Raw genomic sequence first — 15,509 nt, forward strand, 5'->3', positions numbered from 1 at the left:
ATTTCTGACCTTGTTGAAGCTGAACCATTCATCTGACCTTTCATCCTCCATGAAAGGGGAAATGTTTTTATGTCCATTGGACAGAGATGAATGGGGCCAATGTGCTTCAGAAAAATAATTCATGAGACTAGGCTGTGATGCTTTAGGCCAGGAAGATGCTTGGCTTTGAAAGGGAAATGGAAACCACGGCACAAGGAGCTTGATGGTTTTGATGAAGTGGATTGAAAGTATCAGGAGATAACAGTAAAAACAGAGGGACTGAACTTCACAGGGCTATGGATCAATGTAAGCTGTACTAAGCAAAACACTGGAATATGATTTGTGAAGCATCCCTAATACTGGCAAGGGGATGAACTGAATAATAATCTAATATGGGACACAGTTCATGGTTATACCCTTCATTTTGGGCTATCTGTAGAGCTGAATAAATTAGTGATAAACAGTTCTTCTTTTTGCTTTATTTTGTGCCCATGAGTTTGCTAGCATGTTTTAATAAAAAGCCGAAGTTGGTCTTATACACTGTCTCAGGCTTTAAGCCTGAGTGTTTATGCTGCCTTCTAATACTACCTCAGAGGTGGCGTTCATGTATTTCTGAGACTATCTATGTAAAGGTATAGGCCTCATTGAAGAAGTGTGTAACCTCTATATTTGCTAATTATAGGTGGATTTTTCCCTTTCAAGGCATCTGAGTACCTTCATAAAGCATTATGAAGCTACAATTAATTGTCAAAGCCTTACTGGTGAAGTCTACACTGCTCCAGAACATAAAAATGATCTGTTTATTACCTGTAATATCATGATTTGTTTCCTTGAACAGTAATTGATGTCAATTAAAGATGATGTCTGTAAACTTGAAATTGTACTGTTTATCTGCTAAGGACCTTGAGAGTGTGATCTTCTAAATCGCTACGGTAGTATAGATTCCATCTGTAGTGCAAGAATTGTCTAGGGACAGAAATTACAGCAATTAAAATTACCTAGAGGAGAGAGAATGATGCATTATTAATTGGCATTGTCATTAAAGGGCTGAAAAGAACCTAAAAGAGATACAATGTCAATACTCAAGCACTAAAAGTGACAGGCAGTGTTCAAAGACCAGTGATTGTATTCAAAGCCTAAGGCCATTGAGACACAGGCAATTACGTGGAATTTTATGACTGTGGATTAAGATCACTCCAAAATACTAACCATATGTTAAACTGAAATTTTTTTAAGAATGGTGCTGTTCAGATGCCTATTCTGGGGACTGGAATAGTGCAATTAATTTCAACCAAAATAATGTGTTGCACTTTATTTTAAAGAAATTGGAAACAACAAAGAATTCTAAGGAAATCCCATCTGTAATTTGGTGAATTTAGGCAGAAAATTAACATTTTTCAGCATTAAATAGAATAATCTGAGCTCATATAAAGAAGAATAAATCCTGGTACACTGAAGAATGAAGATTTAATTAGGAGTCTCTTTATACCTCAGAAACAAAGTTGTGCCTGTGTCATGCTGAGAAATACAGCAGTGTGAGTAAGAGGCTCATGGTAATGTTGCTGTATGTCAGCTACTTAATTTTTCATAAAACTTATTGTCAATGAGTTTGCGATTTACCTACCTCAGCTAATTTGCTTTATTGGAATAATGCTTGTTTTGTAAAATAGTTCACTTACAGTGCTGTAAATGAAGAAAAAAATGGGGAAAGGATCTGTTTTTCTTGAGAGAACAGTTTTAATAATTGATTTGCAAAGCAAAGTAGGCTTCAAATACTGGAGCTGTTAGGACAGTAGTTTACTTGTTTTGACAACTAATGGGACAGTGTATGTTTACTGAGTGGAGAGTTAAAACTCCAAAGCAAACATCCCACATTTTCTTCATCTAAGGGAACCCTGGGAATTTTTGGCTTTTAAAAACTTGCCAATAGTTTCCTCTTCTACTTGCTAAGAATTCAGATTTCTAATTCATCTCACTGTCTGCTCTAAAGTTTAAACACTGAATGTGATTAGCTTTGCCGAACAGATGTCGAATTGAATGGCCTCTGTTGATTCAGAGAATCTGAGTAGTGTCAGAGTTCAGTTACTATGCTTTCAGGAAGGCCTCCTGTTGCCAAAATGAGCTTTTTTTTTTCCTATTTCCAATTTCTATGCCAGAGTCTGCATCAGCATGCAACTGGACTTAAGAAAAGCACGTATGTATAGCCACTGAAAGAGGAATACAAGTGTACAGCTACATCTTCTCTAAGCCACCCATGCACTACCTGCTCTGCTAGCAAGTTGAAGGGGGCTCCCTGTTTGCTTGTATTAGGTACCTTTTTGCCTGAGTGAATATTTTTGACCAGTTGGTATCCTTCTGGATACCAAGAAGCAGATATGCTGTGACTCTTGTCTGCTCAGCCATTGAACAATGGTTAAAATCTATCATGTAACCTCAGAGACAGCAAGAGCAAGGCCAGCTTTACCTCTGTGTTCAGTGTAGTAAGAGTTCTTGTTGATTAAACTTGTTCCAAGTTTAATGATTCAGCACTATCACTCTGAAATGGCTTTATTATATCCAGCACTTTACTATTTTAGCTTTAGATCCTTTGCTGTTACATCCTCAAAACTGCATTGGTTTGAATTAACTGTTTGGTAGTCAGAGTGGGTATCTTATGATGCAGTGTGCTTTATTATTGGTTTTGTTCTCTTGGGATGTTTCTGTGATTCAGTGCATGATGCCAACCAGAAATTGTGGAATTCAAGATCTCTGGGGTCTAAGTAACTAACAAACTCTCATTATTCCATTCCTGTCTTCCATTAATTTTGCTGCTGCTCTTTTCAGACTGTTAGGCTGTGTGACCAACTCATTGCCTGGAGCTGTAATCATGTCAATCATTAGAATTGAATCAAAATGGTGAATATTCTTTTCAAGTCTCATAGGCAAATAAGTTTGGTTCATATTTTCAAACACTGTTTGACGTCAAAAAATGGAAATATGTGCCAACAAACATATTTTGTTTTGTGTTCTACCCTGCTTCTTTGGCTCAGATTTCCTGCAATGCAATGTAAAATAAAATCAACTGCATGAAACCCAAGCAACCAAATTCTTCATTACTTAAGCACTAACATTTTATACAAAATAGTAGTCCAAATTTAAACTGGTTTTACTGGAATTTACTGCTGCTGGCTGGTGTGAGCACTGAGCATTTTGCTTTAATTTACTCAAATTATGAAATATAACAGAGGCATAATTGCATTGTTTTTACAGTGTAGTTACATTCCACAGCATCTGACTTTGGCACTACTTTGCCACATAGGATCAGAAAAATAGTTGCTGTCTCCTTCTGGGGCTGGTTTTTTTGTTAGTAGGGAACTGAAAATTGTGCATTACATGAATTGGTAGGATTATTTGGATGAAGACACTTGTATTTTAGAAATTAAATATATAAAATGTGCTGTAGTGATTAGTAAGAAACTTTTGGTTTGTAACTCCATTTTCTCTTCCTTCTGCTTTTTGACCAATTAGTTTTTACATACGCTGTCCTTAAGAGTGAACTCAGCAACTCAGCAGAGTTCAGAAGGCCTTTCCACCAATATTTCTTCTGATCTGCCAAGACACTGAACACCCCCAGAAATACAATCCTTGTATTTTGTTATTGCATTCTCTATGCTGAAGCATTTATGAAAATATTTTTAATTGTACAATTAGAGTGAGTGGGCTATACATGAATTACAGTGTATGAACAATACCATTTCCTAAATTTTAATGTTCTCCCTTTCACTTTATATTTTTACTTTCCTTTTTGATACAAGAGCTTGCAAATCATACTGTTTGAGTAAGAGCATTGCGATTTTATTTTCTTGCATTATAAATGAATGTAAATGAAAATGTAGCAGATTGTGAAAAACTGGAATTCAGACAACTTGTAGGTATAACATGACAAGGCTTTGAAAATTTACTAGTAATTTCTGTGTATGGTACAGTCTTGAAATCCTCCATTTCAAATTTCTCCCGAAGGACCCTTTCTTTTTGACAGTTTCTTTTGCTAGACAGATGAAAATCTGGCCAGGGGAGTTACCCCATGCTGTTTGCACATGTGTAGCCTTATGTGTACTATGTTTAAAGATGCATCATTATTGATTTTCCTTTCTTGAACTTCTTCTGTCATTTATCACATTCTAAGGGGTCAGCTTCACTTTCATAAACAGTTTATTAATAATCTTCATTCAGTTAACGTAGCCAGGGAACAGCACCTCCCCTGCAGTAGTGCCACCTTTCATATCAGAACTACTTCACTTGCGTTCTTTGTGCCAGATTAAAGTCATGCTATGGATGACACACCTTGCATATTCCCATTTAACTTGCAAAATAAGTCATAGTGGAATGTTTGCAGTGGCCTTTGACAAAATATATGATTTTACTCAGCAGCAGAGATCCTAGAGAGGTCACTGGCATGTGACCTGAAATACTACTGCATAGTAGCCGTAGAGTAAACAGTTACTGACAATTAAGTGCTGTAGATGCAGGGTGCATGGCAAACTTCTGATGAGAGTTGTACTGGTCATGTAGTTTGATCATGAGAGTGTCTTTTGCCAGGGTGTTACGCATTTTAATAATGCGATACACAGAAAAAATAAGCACATTAATGAAAGATATTGCTTGATAAATTCATTTGATTTCCTCTGGTTCTCATATTCTACACTGACGTTAGTGGAATTGGGGTGGCATAACTTAGGACAAACAGACCAAAACATGTCAAGGGTCAAAAACCAATAAAGCTGAGAATTTCAGGAAAGAGCAATAGGAACTGAAGCTCTTTTATTTGTAAGTCCACAAATTCTGCCCCTTCGAGTTGTTTCTCTCTAACTCAGTTGTACAAGAACCTGACAATTTTAACAATCTCTTATGCACTTTCTTTTCCCCTGTGGGCCTTTCTTCTAAAATACAAAGCCAACATTACTGCTGTTCTTATGGTTTATAATGTACTTATATCTATTGTTTACAGCCTAATTTGCTAGATATTGTAGATGAAATTAAGGGTTTCTATGCACTCTTTAAAAAGATACAAATGGAGTTCTTTGACTTAAAAATACCATTTTTTTTTTAGCAAGCAGAGAAGAAGCCAGCTATCAAAATATTACATTGTGTATTGTTCTTGTTACAGTTGCTAGATGGAGTGCTGAAGTGATGCTTCCTCTGAGAAAAGACTTGATAAACAACTGAGAATTTGCTTGAGCCAAATCACATTAACTGACACTTCTGTAACAGAACATGGCTTTGCATTTTTCTTTTTGTGAGAATTTGTAGTTTAACTTCCTTCTTAATCTTGGTCTCCTCTTTCCTAGCAACGTGTTTAGCAAGGCAAAGGAGTGCTTTGTACTCTGTGGTCTCATGAGGTTATCTGCTATAATTTTTGTTTATTATATTTTGCTTTCTTTGTTGACTCTAAATTTAATTTTCTCATAATTTGGCATGTTGTTTAGTTGCTATTTCGCTGAGGTCTGCAGCTCCCCTGCCCTCATCATGTCACTTTTGATTAAGCAACTGCAAAGCCCTTTACCCAGCTTCTAAAGGGTAAAAGTCAAAAATCAATAATGTGCCAGTCCTCTCAAAATGCAGTAGCAGTGAGAGGTAAATGAATGATTAAACATGATTAATAACAGTGTAATGGAAGATGCAAAGCAGGGAAAAGTACTCACTTTAGCCTAAACTCAGAGATTTAATTGCTGAATACTGCAAGTAATGGAATCATCAATCTTCCAAGGACTAAAAAAAAGGCATCTGCTGCCATTTTAAAATGCAGTGAAAAAAATCTTGCTTCTTCATCATTGTCTCTTGTGGTCCTGTTATTCTGAGTATAAATTATATGCTGCATAAAGAAACAGGTATGTAAACTTTGTAGTTAAAATTGTTTACTTGTTGTACAGTTTAAAGTTGTCAAGACTGTTGGCAAAGAAAAGAAATAGTATTGTTGATTACTGTGAATGTGTGTACAAAGATGCAAGTGTTCATGTGGTTTTGTAAGATGGTAATTACACTTACTAAAGCAGGGGATAAAGGAATATTGCTAAAGGAGTGAAAAGAGAAACATGCCAAGGACATAAAAAATAGAGCTCTTATGGGATAATGGAAAAAAATAATGATATATGCTCAGCAATGCCTAGAATTTGGTTATTGACAAACAGATAGGATTAGCTAGAGACAGGACTTGTTTCCTGACCTTGCTCACCAAAGATGAAAATATACAGAAATGGAGAGGAGGCAGTATTACATAACTGGAAAAGATTTGTTAGCCATTTGTAGCTGAGAGTTAAGTTGTACATGTCAGAGAAGAAAACCTTCCAGTCCAGCTTCTGCAGGAAGCAGTGCTATGGATTTCAGTTGAAATTCTGTATTTTAAGAGTTCTGAATTTGCATCCTGGAAAACAGTAATATCTAAGGTATCACAAAGCTGTTTCTGCACAGTAAAATATGTCTGCATTTCTAAAGGTGTGTGGGTGGGAGCAAGCTCAGAGAAGCATAGAAATTTCTTCCTGGAGCAGATAAAATAGCAGGGATCCCGAAGGACCGTGTGTTACAGCACAGAGCAACATCTCCATAGATGTGGGGCTATGGCTTCCTCTTTCTGTAATGAGACCCTTCACGGCAAACCAAAGACTTGCAAAGGCTCTTCATTCAGTTAGAAAAATAGAGCAGTGGTGAGATCTTTGGCTTTTTTCTTTCTATCTTTGAATAAACTAAAGCTTGGTGTTACAACTGGCTCAGTGTTCAGCACTGAGAAGTCTTGGGTAACTTCAACTATTCTGAGTGCAAGTGCTCATCATTATCTTAGTTTTCAGTACCAACTCCTTGCACAGTTACATTCTAGATGCCTAAATTCATCCTGTGGCTTTTAATGGATGTGTCATCACTGTTACAGATTTTATTCTCACCATCATGTCTCTTGTGTGCTTCCTCACTTCTTCCCTATTAAAAAAAAAAAAAAACTTTGAAATCTTGTTGTGCCTTACATTTCACATAACCTATTACCTCTTCAGAAAAAATCCTACTCTGATCTATTCTTATCTTGTATCCTCCTTACCCCCTGGGATCTACTTAGACATATGCATGTCTTTCCTAGATATATGGAGTCCACTTACCTTACACAAATCCGTTCTGGAGGATTTGTGTCTTCTTTGTGAAACTTTCATCTAGTGATTGTGATACTTAATTCACTTTCACAGTGAGGTCAGGAAGCTGCAGCTATCTTAGACCCCTAGATCCATTGCTCAGTGGCATCTCAGCATTCTTGCAGCAACCTCTTTTCGTTTATTACACGTACTGTTCGTTTGCCATGGAGTCTGGTAATGATCTTTCAATTGCATTAAAATCAGCTATTTTAATTTTAACCCTTTTTCCCTGGAAAAGCAGAAACAATATCCGAAGGTGTTTTCCAATTCTTTCAAGTAATTAATCTACCATTTTTTCTTTAACATTCTTGACTGAACGATAGAAGAAATAAAAAGAAATAAAAAACTTTCTGAAAGAGCAAAAGCAGTTTGAAAAAGAGCTTTCTACCAGTAAAGAGAAGGAAGATGGCACAAACAGAGGCTGTGATTGATTTAGTTGCCAATTATGCGTGTTCCTGGGCAATTCATTTATGTTTGATACGATCAGTCGGGTTGCATCATTAAACTCTGAGGCCCATTTGAATGGGAAATGCCCTGTATTAAATTTTATTGCATGCAGTCCATTGTTTCTTGTTGGCTTTCATTCTGGGCCTGCTTCTCTCTTCTCTCCTGGCTTTTACTGCCTTCCTAAAGTTAAGGAACCTATACACAGGGATTTATTGTTATTTACTGTCTATACAGACAGTTTATATTCATTTGATCCATCTAAATTATTCCTGTATTTCTGCCAGTTTGGGATGTAGCCAGAAAAAATATATTCTGGCAGACAGATTCATGGGTTGACCTTTTCTCAATCAGGGAACTAACAGTAGTGATACTCTCGATGTAAGATTTTGGGACTGTGACCTAGGCTGCAGCTCAAGCCATCAATTTTCTGCCTCCAGCAACGGGATATATTGCCTGCTGAAATCTTCTTGGTCATTTTGTCTTTTAACTTTTTTTCATTTTAGTGACTATAGGCTTCTTGTATAAGCTTTCACTTTTTCTTCTCAGGTGAAAAGGGACTAAAGAACTCTTGTTTGCCATTCTATTTGGTGCATCATCTCTGTGCCTCACTGCAGCAGCACAGAAGATGACAAAGCGTGGAGCTAAGTCAGAAGGCTCTGGGCATTTCATATATGGACTTCTAAACTGGGCATACGAAATTTTTCAAGTGTCCTGAGATTTGCAGCTCTAGTCTGTGAGGCTCAACCTGTCTGTGAAAAATAATCTCTGTGGAAATATACTCAGAGGTCATGTCAGACACTCCTGTTTGGCATGGGAAGTAGTGACTGTACTTTGGGATTCTCAAGAATTACCGCTGGAGTCAGTCATGAGAATGATGAGCATACTAATAACACAAAGTGAACTAAGTACAAATAAAGAGACTGCATTGCCAGACATCAAGAGTGTTCAACTACAGTTTCGGGGCTTAAAAAAAGCTACATAAATTTTCAGAACTGTTTTGTGTGGCTGCTTACTACTTCTGAAAAATCAGTCCTCTCTATTTTAGGCCTGTAAATGAGACTTACTATAAGTAAGATATCTTACCTGTAATTTGTCACTTACTGATAATGGCCAGAGCTTTGCAGTGATGGAAAAATAAACTGTGCTTCTAGTTATTAATAAATTTCTCTCTGAATTCAGAATAAGACATAATTATGGAAATCAGAAATTATATGTATTCCAAGCCAGAAGGGCAACCATGATGTTTAATTCTTCTATCTGAGGGTAGCACCTGAGAGAGTGGCGCAGGTTGCCCAGAGAAGCTGTGTCTGCCCCATCACTGAAAGTATCAAGGCCAGGTTGGACAGGGCTTGGAGCAAACTGGGACAGAGGAAAGTGTCCCTGCCGTGGCAGGAGATTGGAAGGAATGATCCTTAAGTCCCTTCCAACCCAAAGAATTCTGTGATTTGAGACATCACGGGGCCAGTGGCCATTAATGGTATATAGTATTGTAGTTTTGATCTAGGTTTTTTCATATGCAGAAAACTTGCCACTACCTTATGGAAGATTGTAAACTCTAAAGGGAGGGCACTGATGCTAAAGCTCATATATAGGTTCAACTTTATTTTTAACATTTTAGAAATGAAAGTAAACTGTTCTTTAGCCAGGGGCAGCACATGTTTCTGTTTCAATGTCTTTTTTGTCTTGAACAAATAGAAAGAATTTGGATGGCTTTAATGTCCCTCAAACATTATATAAATAATCTCTACCCTTGATACCTGGTGGAAAAAAATGAAACTGATTTGTCATTAAAAACCAACTTTTTCAAAATTATAGTAGTTTCTATTTTAAGAATGCACATTATATCTTTCAAAAGACTGCACATTACCAGTAATGAAGTTATCATAACACTATCAAAACTGCATATGTACTTGCTGATATATCTCTGTGGTCTCCAGAGGAAGTAACCTGCATACGCAAATGCACCAAATGACCCTACACAAAGGGAATCAAAAAATCCTCAAGGTCCTTGCAGATGATCAGAAAGAGAGATGCCAGTGACTGGTAGATGAACATTTCTCATAAAGTAACTACTCCATCTCTGATGAATGAGTCCTGACCCTCAAGGGAAATCCACAAAACACCTTCAAAAGATAAGCCTTAATATTAAAATTCATGACTCTGATAAAAGGTAAAAATGATAGACTTATTAGACATAGGTTTTAAAGATGTATTGTAATTTTCTTAACCTCTCTTCTCATTTCTCCCACCTCAGTAACAAGTCTGTGTTTTTCAGCAGATGAGTTACTACCTTATTTTAACAATCTGTCTCATTTTTCTTTTTTAGCAAGCCTTCCTCTATCAGAGATCTGAACTACTTTTCTTTCACATGGCTTGATTAACACATTTGTTAAATTTAGAGCAGCTTAACTTTGAAGATAGCTGCTTCTGTTTCAGATCTGAAGTACTTCATATGCCTGAGGCTGTGTCTGTTCGTTCCCATCTGTAGCAGTTGATCTAATAAGAGGTATCACAACCCACCATAAGCTTTGCCTCACTTGTGCTATTGAGGCAAGAGAACAAGAAAATTACTTTCTGCGTGTGCAAAATGCATAGAGTTGTGTGATTTTCTCTCCTAATATTTCTTGCTAGTATCCATTTGAAGCCCAGCTTAGAATATATAAATATTTGGTCAGATTCAGAGATATATATGTATTTTATTATATAAAATACTTGAGCTAGAGGGGGAGAGCTGCTGCAGAGTGGTAATTAGAAGACAATGAAAAGCAGAGTAAGTAGCTTTTCTTAGTAGTATTAGCTTTCCTGATAGAGGTAAAGTCCGGGTGCATCCAGTTGGACTTTGTGTCTACAGGACAGGTCTTTGTAAGTGAAAGTACTTCTGCTGTGGGTGCATCAAGTTCACCTAAACCCAAAGACTGCAAACAAAACCTTTCTATGGCAAAAAGTGCATAACACAGAATATATACCCGTGCCAGTGTGTGAAATGTGCAGAGGCAGGACAGGGAGGTGACCATTCAGGGTGCTAGGACGGGGCTGCTGGGGATATATGGAGCCAGTGCAGTCATGTGAGGAGGCCCTTGGCTAGTGGTGAGTGCCCAGGGGTCCTCAGGAAACACTGCCATGCAGTCATTTCTTGAGACATCTGCATGTCAGTGTTTCCAGGTCGTCGTGCTGAGGCCTGCTGTTCTAGCCATCCTCTTTAGCAGTTGATTTTATGTTTTTCTGCTTTAATACATACAAATCAGAGCGTAGTTGTTTTTAGATAGACATGGAGTATTTTATCATCACACACTTTACTATTTTCTTAGGAAATGTTATTTACATAAGGGAGTGACTGTTTTCTTCCCTAGGAGAATTTTTAGCAAAAAATAGTATAGTAGTATTTCACATTTTGCATCACATACCAAATTGTGCTGAAAGTGCAGCTAATCATAAATTAAACAATGTGTTCAGTTGATGATTGGCCCATTGCTTCATATCCATAAAACATCCAGGTGTTGGAAGAGGAGGCAGCCTGAGCACTGTAGTACCACCTGTTGAAAGCCAACAAAGGAAAATAAGATCAGGATGCACAAAAGAAAAATATGAATTCTTTATAAAAAGGAAAATTCTTTATTAAAATAAATTACTAAATTATTACTGACTTACAGGCTGCTATTTTAAGGGTCACTTATAAATGGGGTAAATGCAGGCTACAGTTCTTTTTATGGGCTGTGTGACCAACAGTAGTTCATTGAGTTAACATTCTTCATCCTTCAAATGCATCCTTGAGCATTATTTATAGTATTAATACTCAGGACACAGATAGTAATTTTATATGTGAGCTTCAGGATTCTGCTATTGTTTTCTTATGAATTTCTCTTTAGCATTGCAGGAAGGATTTGTTTTGGGTTTGTTGTTGAGATAGATGAACTACGACTTTTGTCAGTGCACTAGGGTGTTCTTTTTATTGCTGTTACAGCCTCCTCATCATCTTTGTTGCTTCAATATTTTGCTGAAAAGCTTGCATTCACTGTTACAAATTATGATCAAAATTAATTTTATTAATATTAAACTAGAATTATATTAAGTGTTGCAAACTTGTAGTTGTAACTAAATTCAGTGTACTATACTTAATCTTTATTTTCACACAGAAGAGTATGAGGCTTAGCATTTGGATCAGGCAAACTAGGTGATTTTTTTTCCCCCTTCTCCCTTGCTTTTCCTGGCAGGATTCCCCTTTTTCACTTTTTGCAGTACCTCAAAACGTATAAGTCATTTTCCCTTATAATGTTACTGAACATTTATTGGAAGTGCAGCTTGACTTTAAAAGGCGAGTGTCAAGCAATTGCCCTTAAAATCATTGAGCTGATGTCTGTCATATAAAACACATGTCGAGGGATCAAGGAGTAGAGCATGTTATGCTGTTTATGCCTTCCTAATGGCATTTTAATTTGTTGTTGAAGCAATATTTACACATTTTATGCAACTGAAATATAGTTGTTTAAAGTAATAAAAAATAAAATTCTATAAACTCTGCCATAAGAGCTCTGACCAGTGTAATTACTATAACTGTGGACTTATTACTGTAATAATTTATATTGAGGAAAAGCAAGAGAGATCATGCTCATGTTCTGTTGTTGGCTTTATATTTAGGTCTTTAAAGATGGCTCAAAGCATGTGTGTGCACATTAAGAAACATGAAAGCAGAGAGGAGAAATCTAAATGACTAATGGTGTGAGAGGTTTGCATATGATGAATTAATATAAAGCTAAAGAGTAGTAAGTCTGAAGAAGAGTTAGAAGGCATTGGCTAAGCATGTAAAAGTGTGAAACCCAACCCTGTTTTTCTGTTTCATGTGACTTGAGGACAATATACAAGCTCTGAAAGCACAATATATTGGCAACTATGAAAAAGACACGCTTCACACAGCATGTTGCTTATCTTCTACTTTTGAGGGTTTTTTAAATGACTTTTGGACTCCTGACTGTCTTCCTGTTTCTCAGAAGTTGCTTCTCTGTGTCATTGACATGCTGCCCTTTCCTTATGACAGTTGCCCTGAGTGCTTCTTACACCCTGAAGTTTTAGCTGTTGTCTCAGGACTGAGTAAAAGATAATGCTGTGGACCCCCCACTGTCTGCCAGGTGGATCAAAGTGGTTCCCCTTTACATGCGACTCCATAGTTTACTTAATAGTCTAGCATGCACTGTTTTTGTGTTATACTACTTGAGAGGAAGGTGGGCAGAGAACCTCCAGATTAAATTTTTGAAGGAATTTTTGTGGCGAACAACGTAAATGGATGTCTGATATTTCAAGAAATGACTGCATGTCTGTTTTCTCCTAGCTTTAATAGGTAAATCCTAGGATAATTTTAGAAAAATTATTTAGATAATAGGCAACATTTGTTATTTGAGGTACAGTAAAATAAATTCAAGCTGTTCAATGGCATGCTGCGAGAGAAATCTGAAGTTTATCTGGCGTGGCAGTGAAAAGGAATGATCTTGCTTTTTTATTTATCTTTTGAACTCTCATCAGCTATGATGATCCATATATACCAATGGAATCCTTTTCCAGTTAGTGAATAAAATTACTTCCTTTATTTAAAAAGGAGATACTTGAAAGGTTTCTTCATCATTGCTTGAGTCAGTTTTCAGACCTTCTTGTTTTACCAGTAATTTCACATTATTTTATTGCCTTAGGCTTCAAACAAACCATAGTATTTTAAATACATCTGAATCCCGTGAGTTTCTGGCAATAGGAAAACTAGCTGAAATACTAAACCACTTTAAGTCTGGATGCATAACAGTTGTTACTCATCCTGTTTTGTAACCGTGCCAGATCAAGTTCTTTTGAAATGCATGAGATGAAAATGCCATTCTCTTGAAGAGGAAGCACCTTCCACTTTGCAGGGTTGTTTCAGAGCAGGGGCTGTATTATCCTTTTAATGCACTTGCATAACTCCCATTAACATTAATGGAAATTATGTGCACTCCCTGTGAGGTGAATGTACTCTTTTGTTGAAATGAGCAATCTATTGTGACAGATTTTCCAGTGACATGAAATCAAATTTAGATTCCTAGACTAACGTCACTAACACAATTCTTAGTATCTTTTGATGCTTGTAGTTTATATTAATGAAGTTGTAGCTTTATATTAGGTCATGTGTTTATTAAAATGGAAAATCCCACTCGCAGTCCTCTAGAAATAGGGAGATAGTAAATTTTCTTCTTCAATGTGAACCACTGTATAGCAAACTTAGTATTTTCTTTGGCTTTGTAGTTACTGCTTGCAGTCCCTTTAGAGGTAGTTTATAGAGGTTGCATGTGGCAGGTTGCAAACTGTTGGTCTGTGGTTAGGGCAGAGGAATGCTGGGCTCCTTGTTCTGTTCCTGGCCTGAAAGGCTGTTTGACTCTGGGTGACTCAGCTGCCTTTAGACACTAATTTATGTCTAAAATGTGCAGAATCAGGACATCCTGGCTCATATGTGTGTTGTAAAATCCTGTGAATTGTTTCATTGTGAGTTGAAAGTTGCTAGCTAAATGTTGAATGTTATCTCAGAAAGCAGTAAAAGAATTTTATCACAGTGTTAGTGAGATGTAGGTCCTGTTTTATGCACATCATGTGAGTCTATGATTAGTGTAACTCCCTGTTATGCAGTGGTTTATTTATTCCAATACAGTTGTGCTGTTGCAGCCCCTAGTGTGAACGCTGTAGTACTGACATACAGTGTTTCACCTCTATTGCTTATTCTTGTCCATACAGGGGCACATTTGTTAACTTAGAAGTGACATCCTTGTGTTTGGAGGAAGTGTGTGCCATTTCACTGTACAGTATCATATGGCAAGATGTTTAAACACCCCAAATTGTTTATTTAGGACCTGTCTATGCATAGCCTTAGAAGAAGAAGAACAGACCCAACAGTGAAAAATTGTTCAAGACTGTTAGCCTTCTCCAGCCCAGATGAGGTCACTGGGGGCAATGGTTGTTTTAAAGCAAAAGTCCTAATAAATCATAAACTGGACAGAATATTAGATGTAATAAGAAGTGTCAGGAATTTCTGGGGTAACCTGTGCTGAATGTCTGACACTATCAGCATATATTCATTCTTATGGTTTTTGTGGTGGTTTTTGTGTGTGTGTGTGTGTGGGTTTTTTGTTTTTTTTTTTAGCGTGTTAATCTGCTAGTATCTTTGAAAGGTACTTTTAAAGATACTTTCTTAAAGAGGTCTTTAAAGTGTCCAGTGAAGAACTTACCAATTTAGACAGTTAGTCAAACAAATTCCAGGAGTAAAATGTAACTGATTGCAAGTGGTGTAGGCAGCACTTTCTGTGAACACAGTCTCTACCTCGAAGAGCTTTGTTAAGCTTTTCTTAATTACTAATGAATATCGGGCCCTTTAATTTCAACTGCACCAGTGGAACGGCGTCTGTGTTAGCATGACCTTTTAGAAGTCTTTAGGCTCACCCTCACAGGTATCTCGGGGCAGGGTCCGGGGCAGACGCAGGCCTTCAGCCCCTTTGGAGTCTCGTCCCCTCCGTCCTCCGCCCCAGAGCGCTGGGGCTGAGGGGTAGCTGCTGCGTGGGGCTGGCAGCACTCGCAAGCGCTAGCGATAGGGGACGAGAAGAGCACAGACTATGAGGGGCAATTAAATTCCCCTTCTTCCGCCCGCCATGGACTATCCCCTTCGGTTAGAAAGGCTTTGTGCACCAGGCGGGAGCTCAGCGTCGGCCCCTTCTCTTTGGAGCGGGGCTGGCTCTGGGACCTTCCCGGCCTCCCCGTGCGCGCCGGGGTGCGGGGCTGCGCCATCGTCTTCGCCGCGGTGCTGTCGCTGGACTTTGAACAAGCCTGGGGCTGGTGGGACAGGTTTCCTCCCTGCACGCCGCTGGGCATTGCGCAAACTCGGGAGGAGGATCCATGAGGTAAATGAACTTTTTAAACGGGAAGAGGAGAAAA

At 37.8% G+C, this 15,509-nt stretch overlaps 1 protein-coding gene across 8 annotated transcripts in view; it reads left to right on the forward strand.

The window, feature by feature from the left end:
- The window catches only part of SULF2 (sulfatase 2), an 84,494-nt gene that overhangs the window by 16,433 nt on the left and 52,552 nt on the right, over positions 1 to 15,509 (forward strand). Inside the window, exon 1 of one of the 8 annotated variants that reach the window (XM_071447054.1) lies at positions 15,453 to 15,475. The exons of the other annotated variants lie outside the window; for them this stretch is intronic. The gene's annotated coding sequence lies outside the window, so the exon portion shown is untranslated. Of the gene's footprint in view, positions 1 to 15,452; positions 15,476 to 15,509 lie in introns of those variants that run through there. 8 annotated transcript variants of the gene reach the window in all.

The sequence above is a fragment of the Agelaius tricolor genome, unplaced genomic scaffold, assembly GCF_023055355.1.
Source record: "Agelaius tricolor isolate 1412-34295 unplaced genomic scaffold, bAgeTri1.0.p SCAF_23, whole genome shotgun sequence".
Taxonomy (NCBI): Eukaryota; Metazoa; Chordata; class Aves; order Passeriformes; family Icteridae; genus Agelaius; species Agelaius tricolor.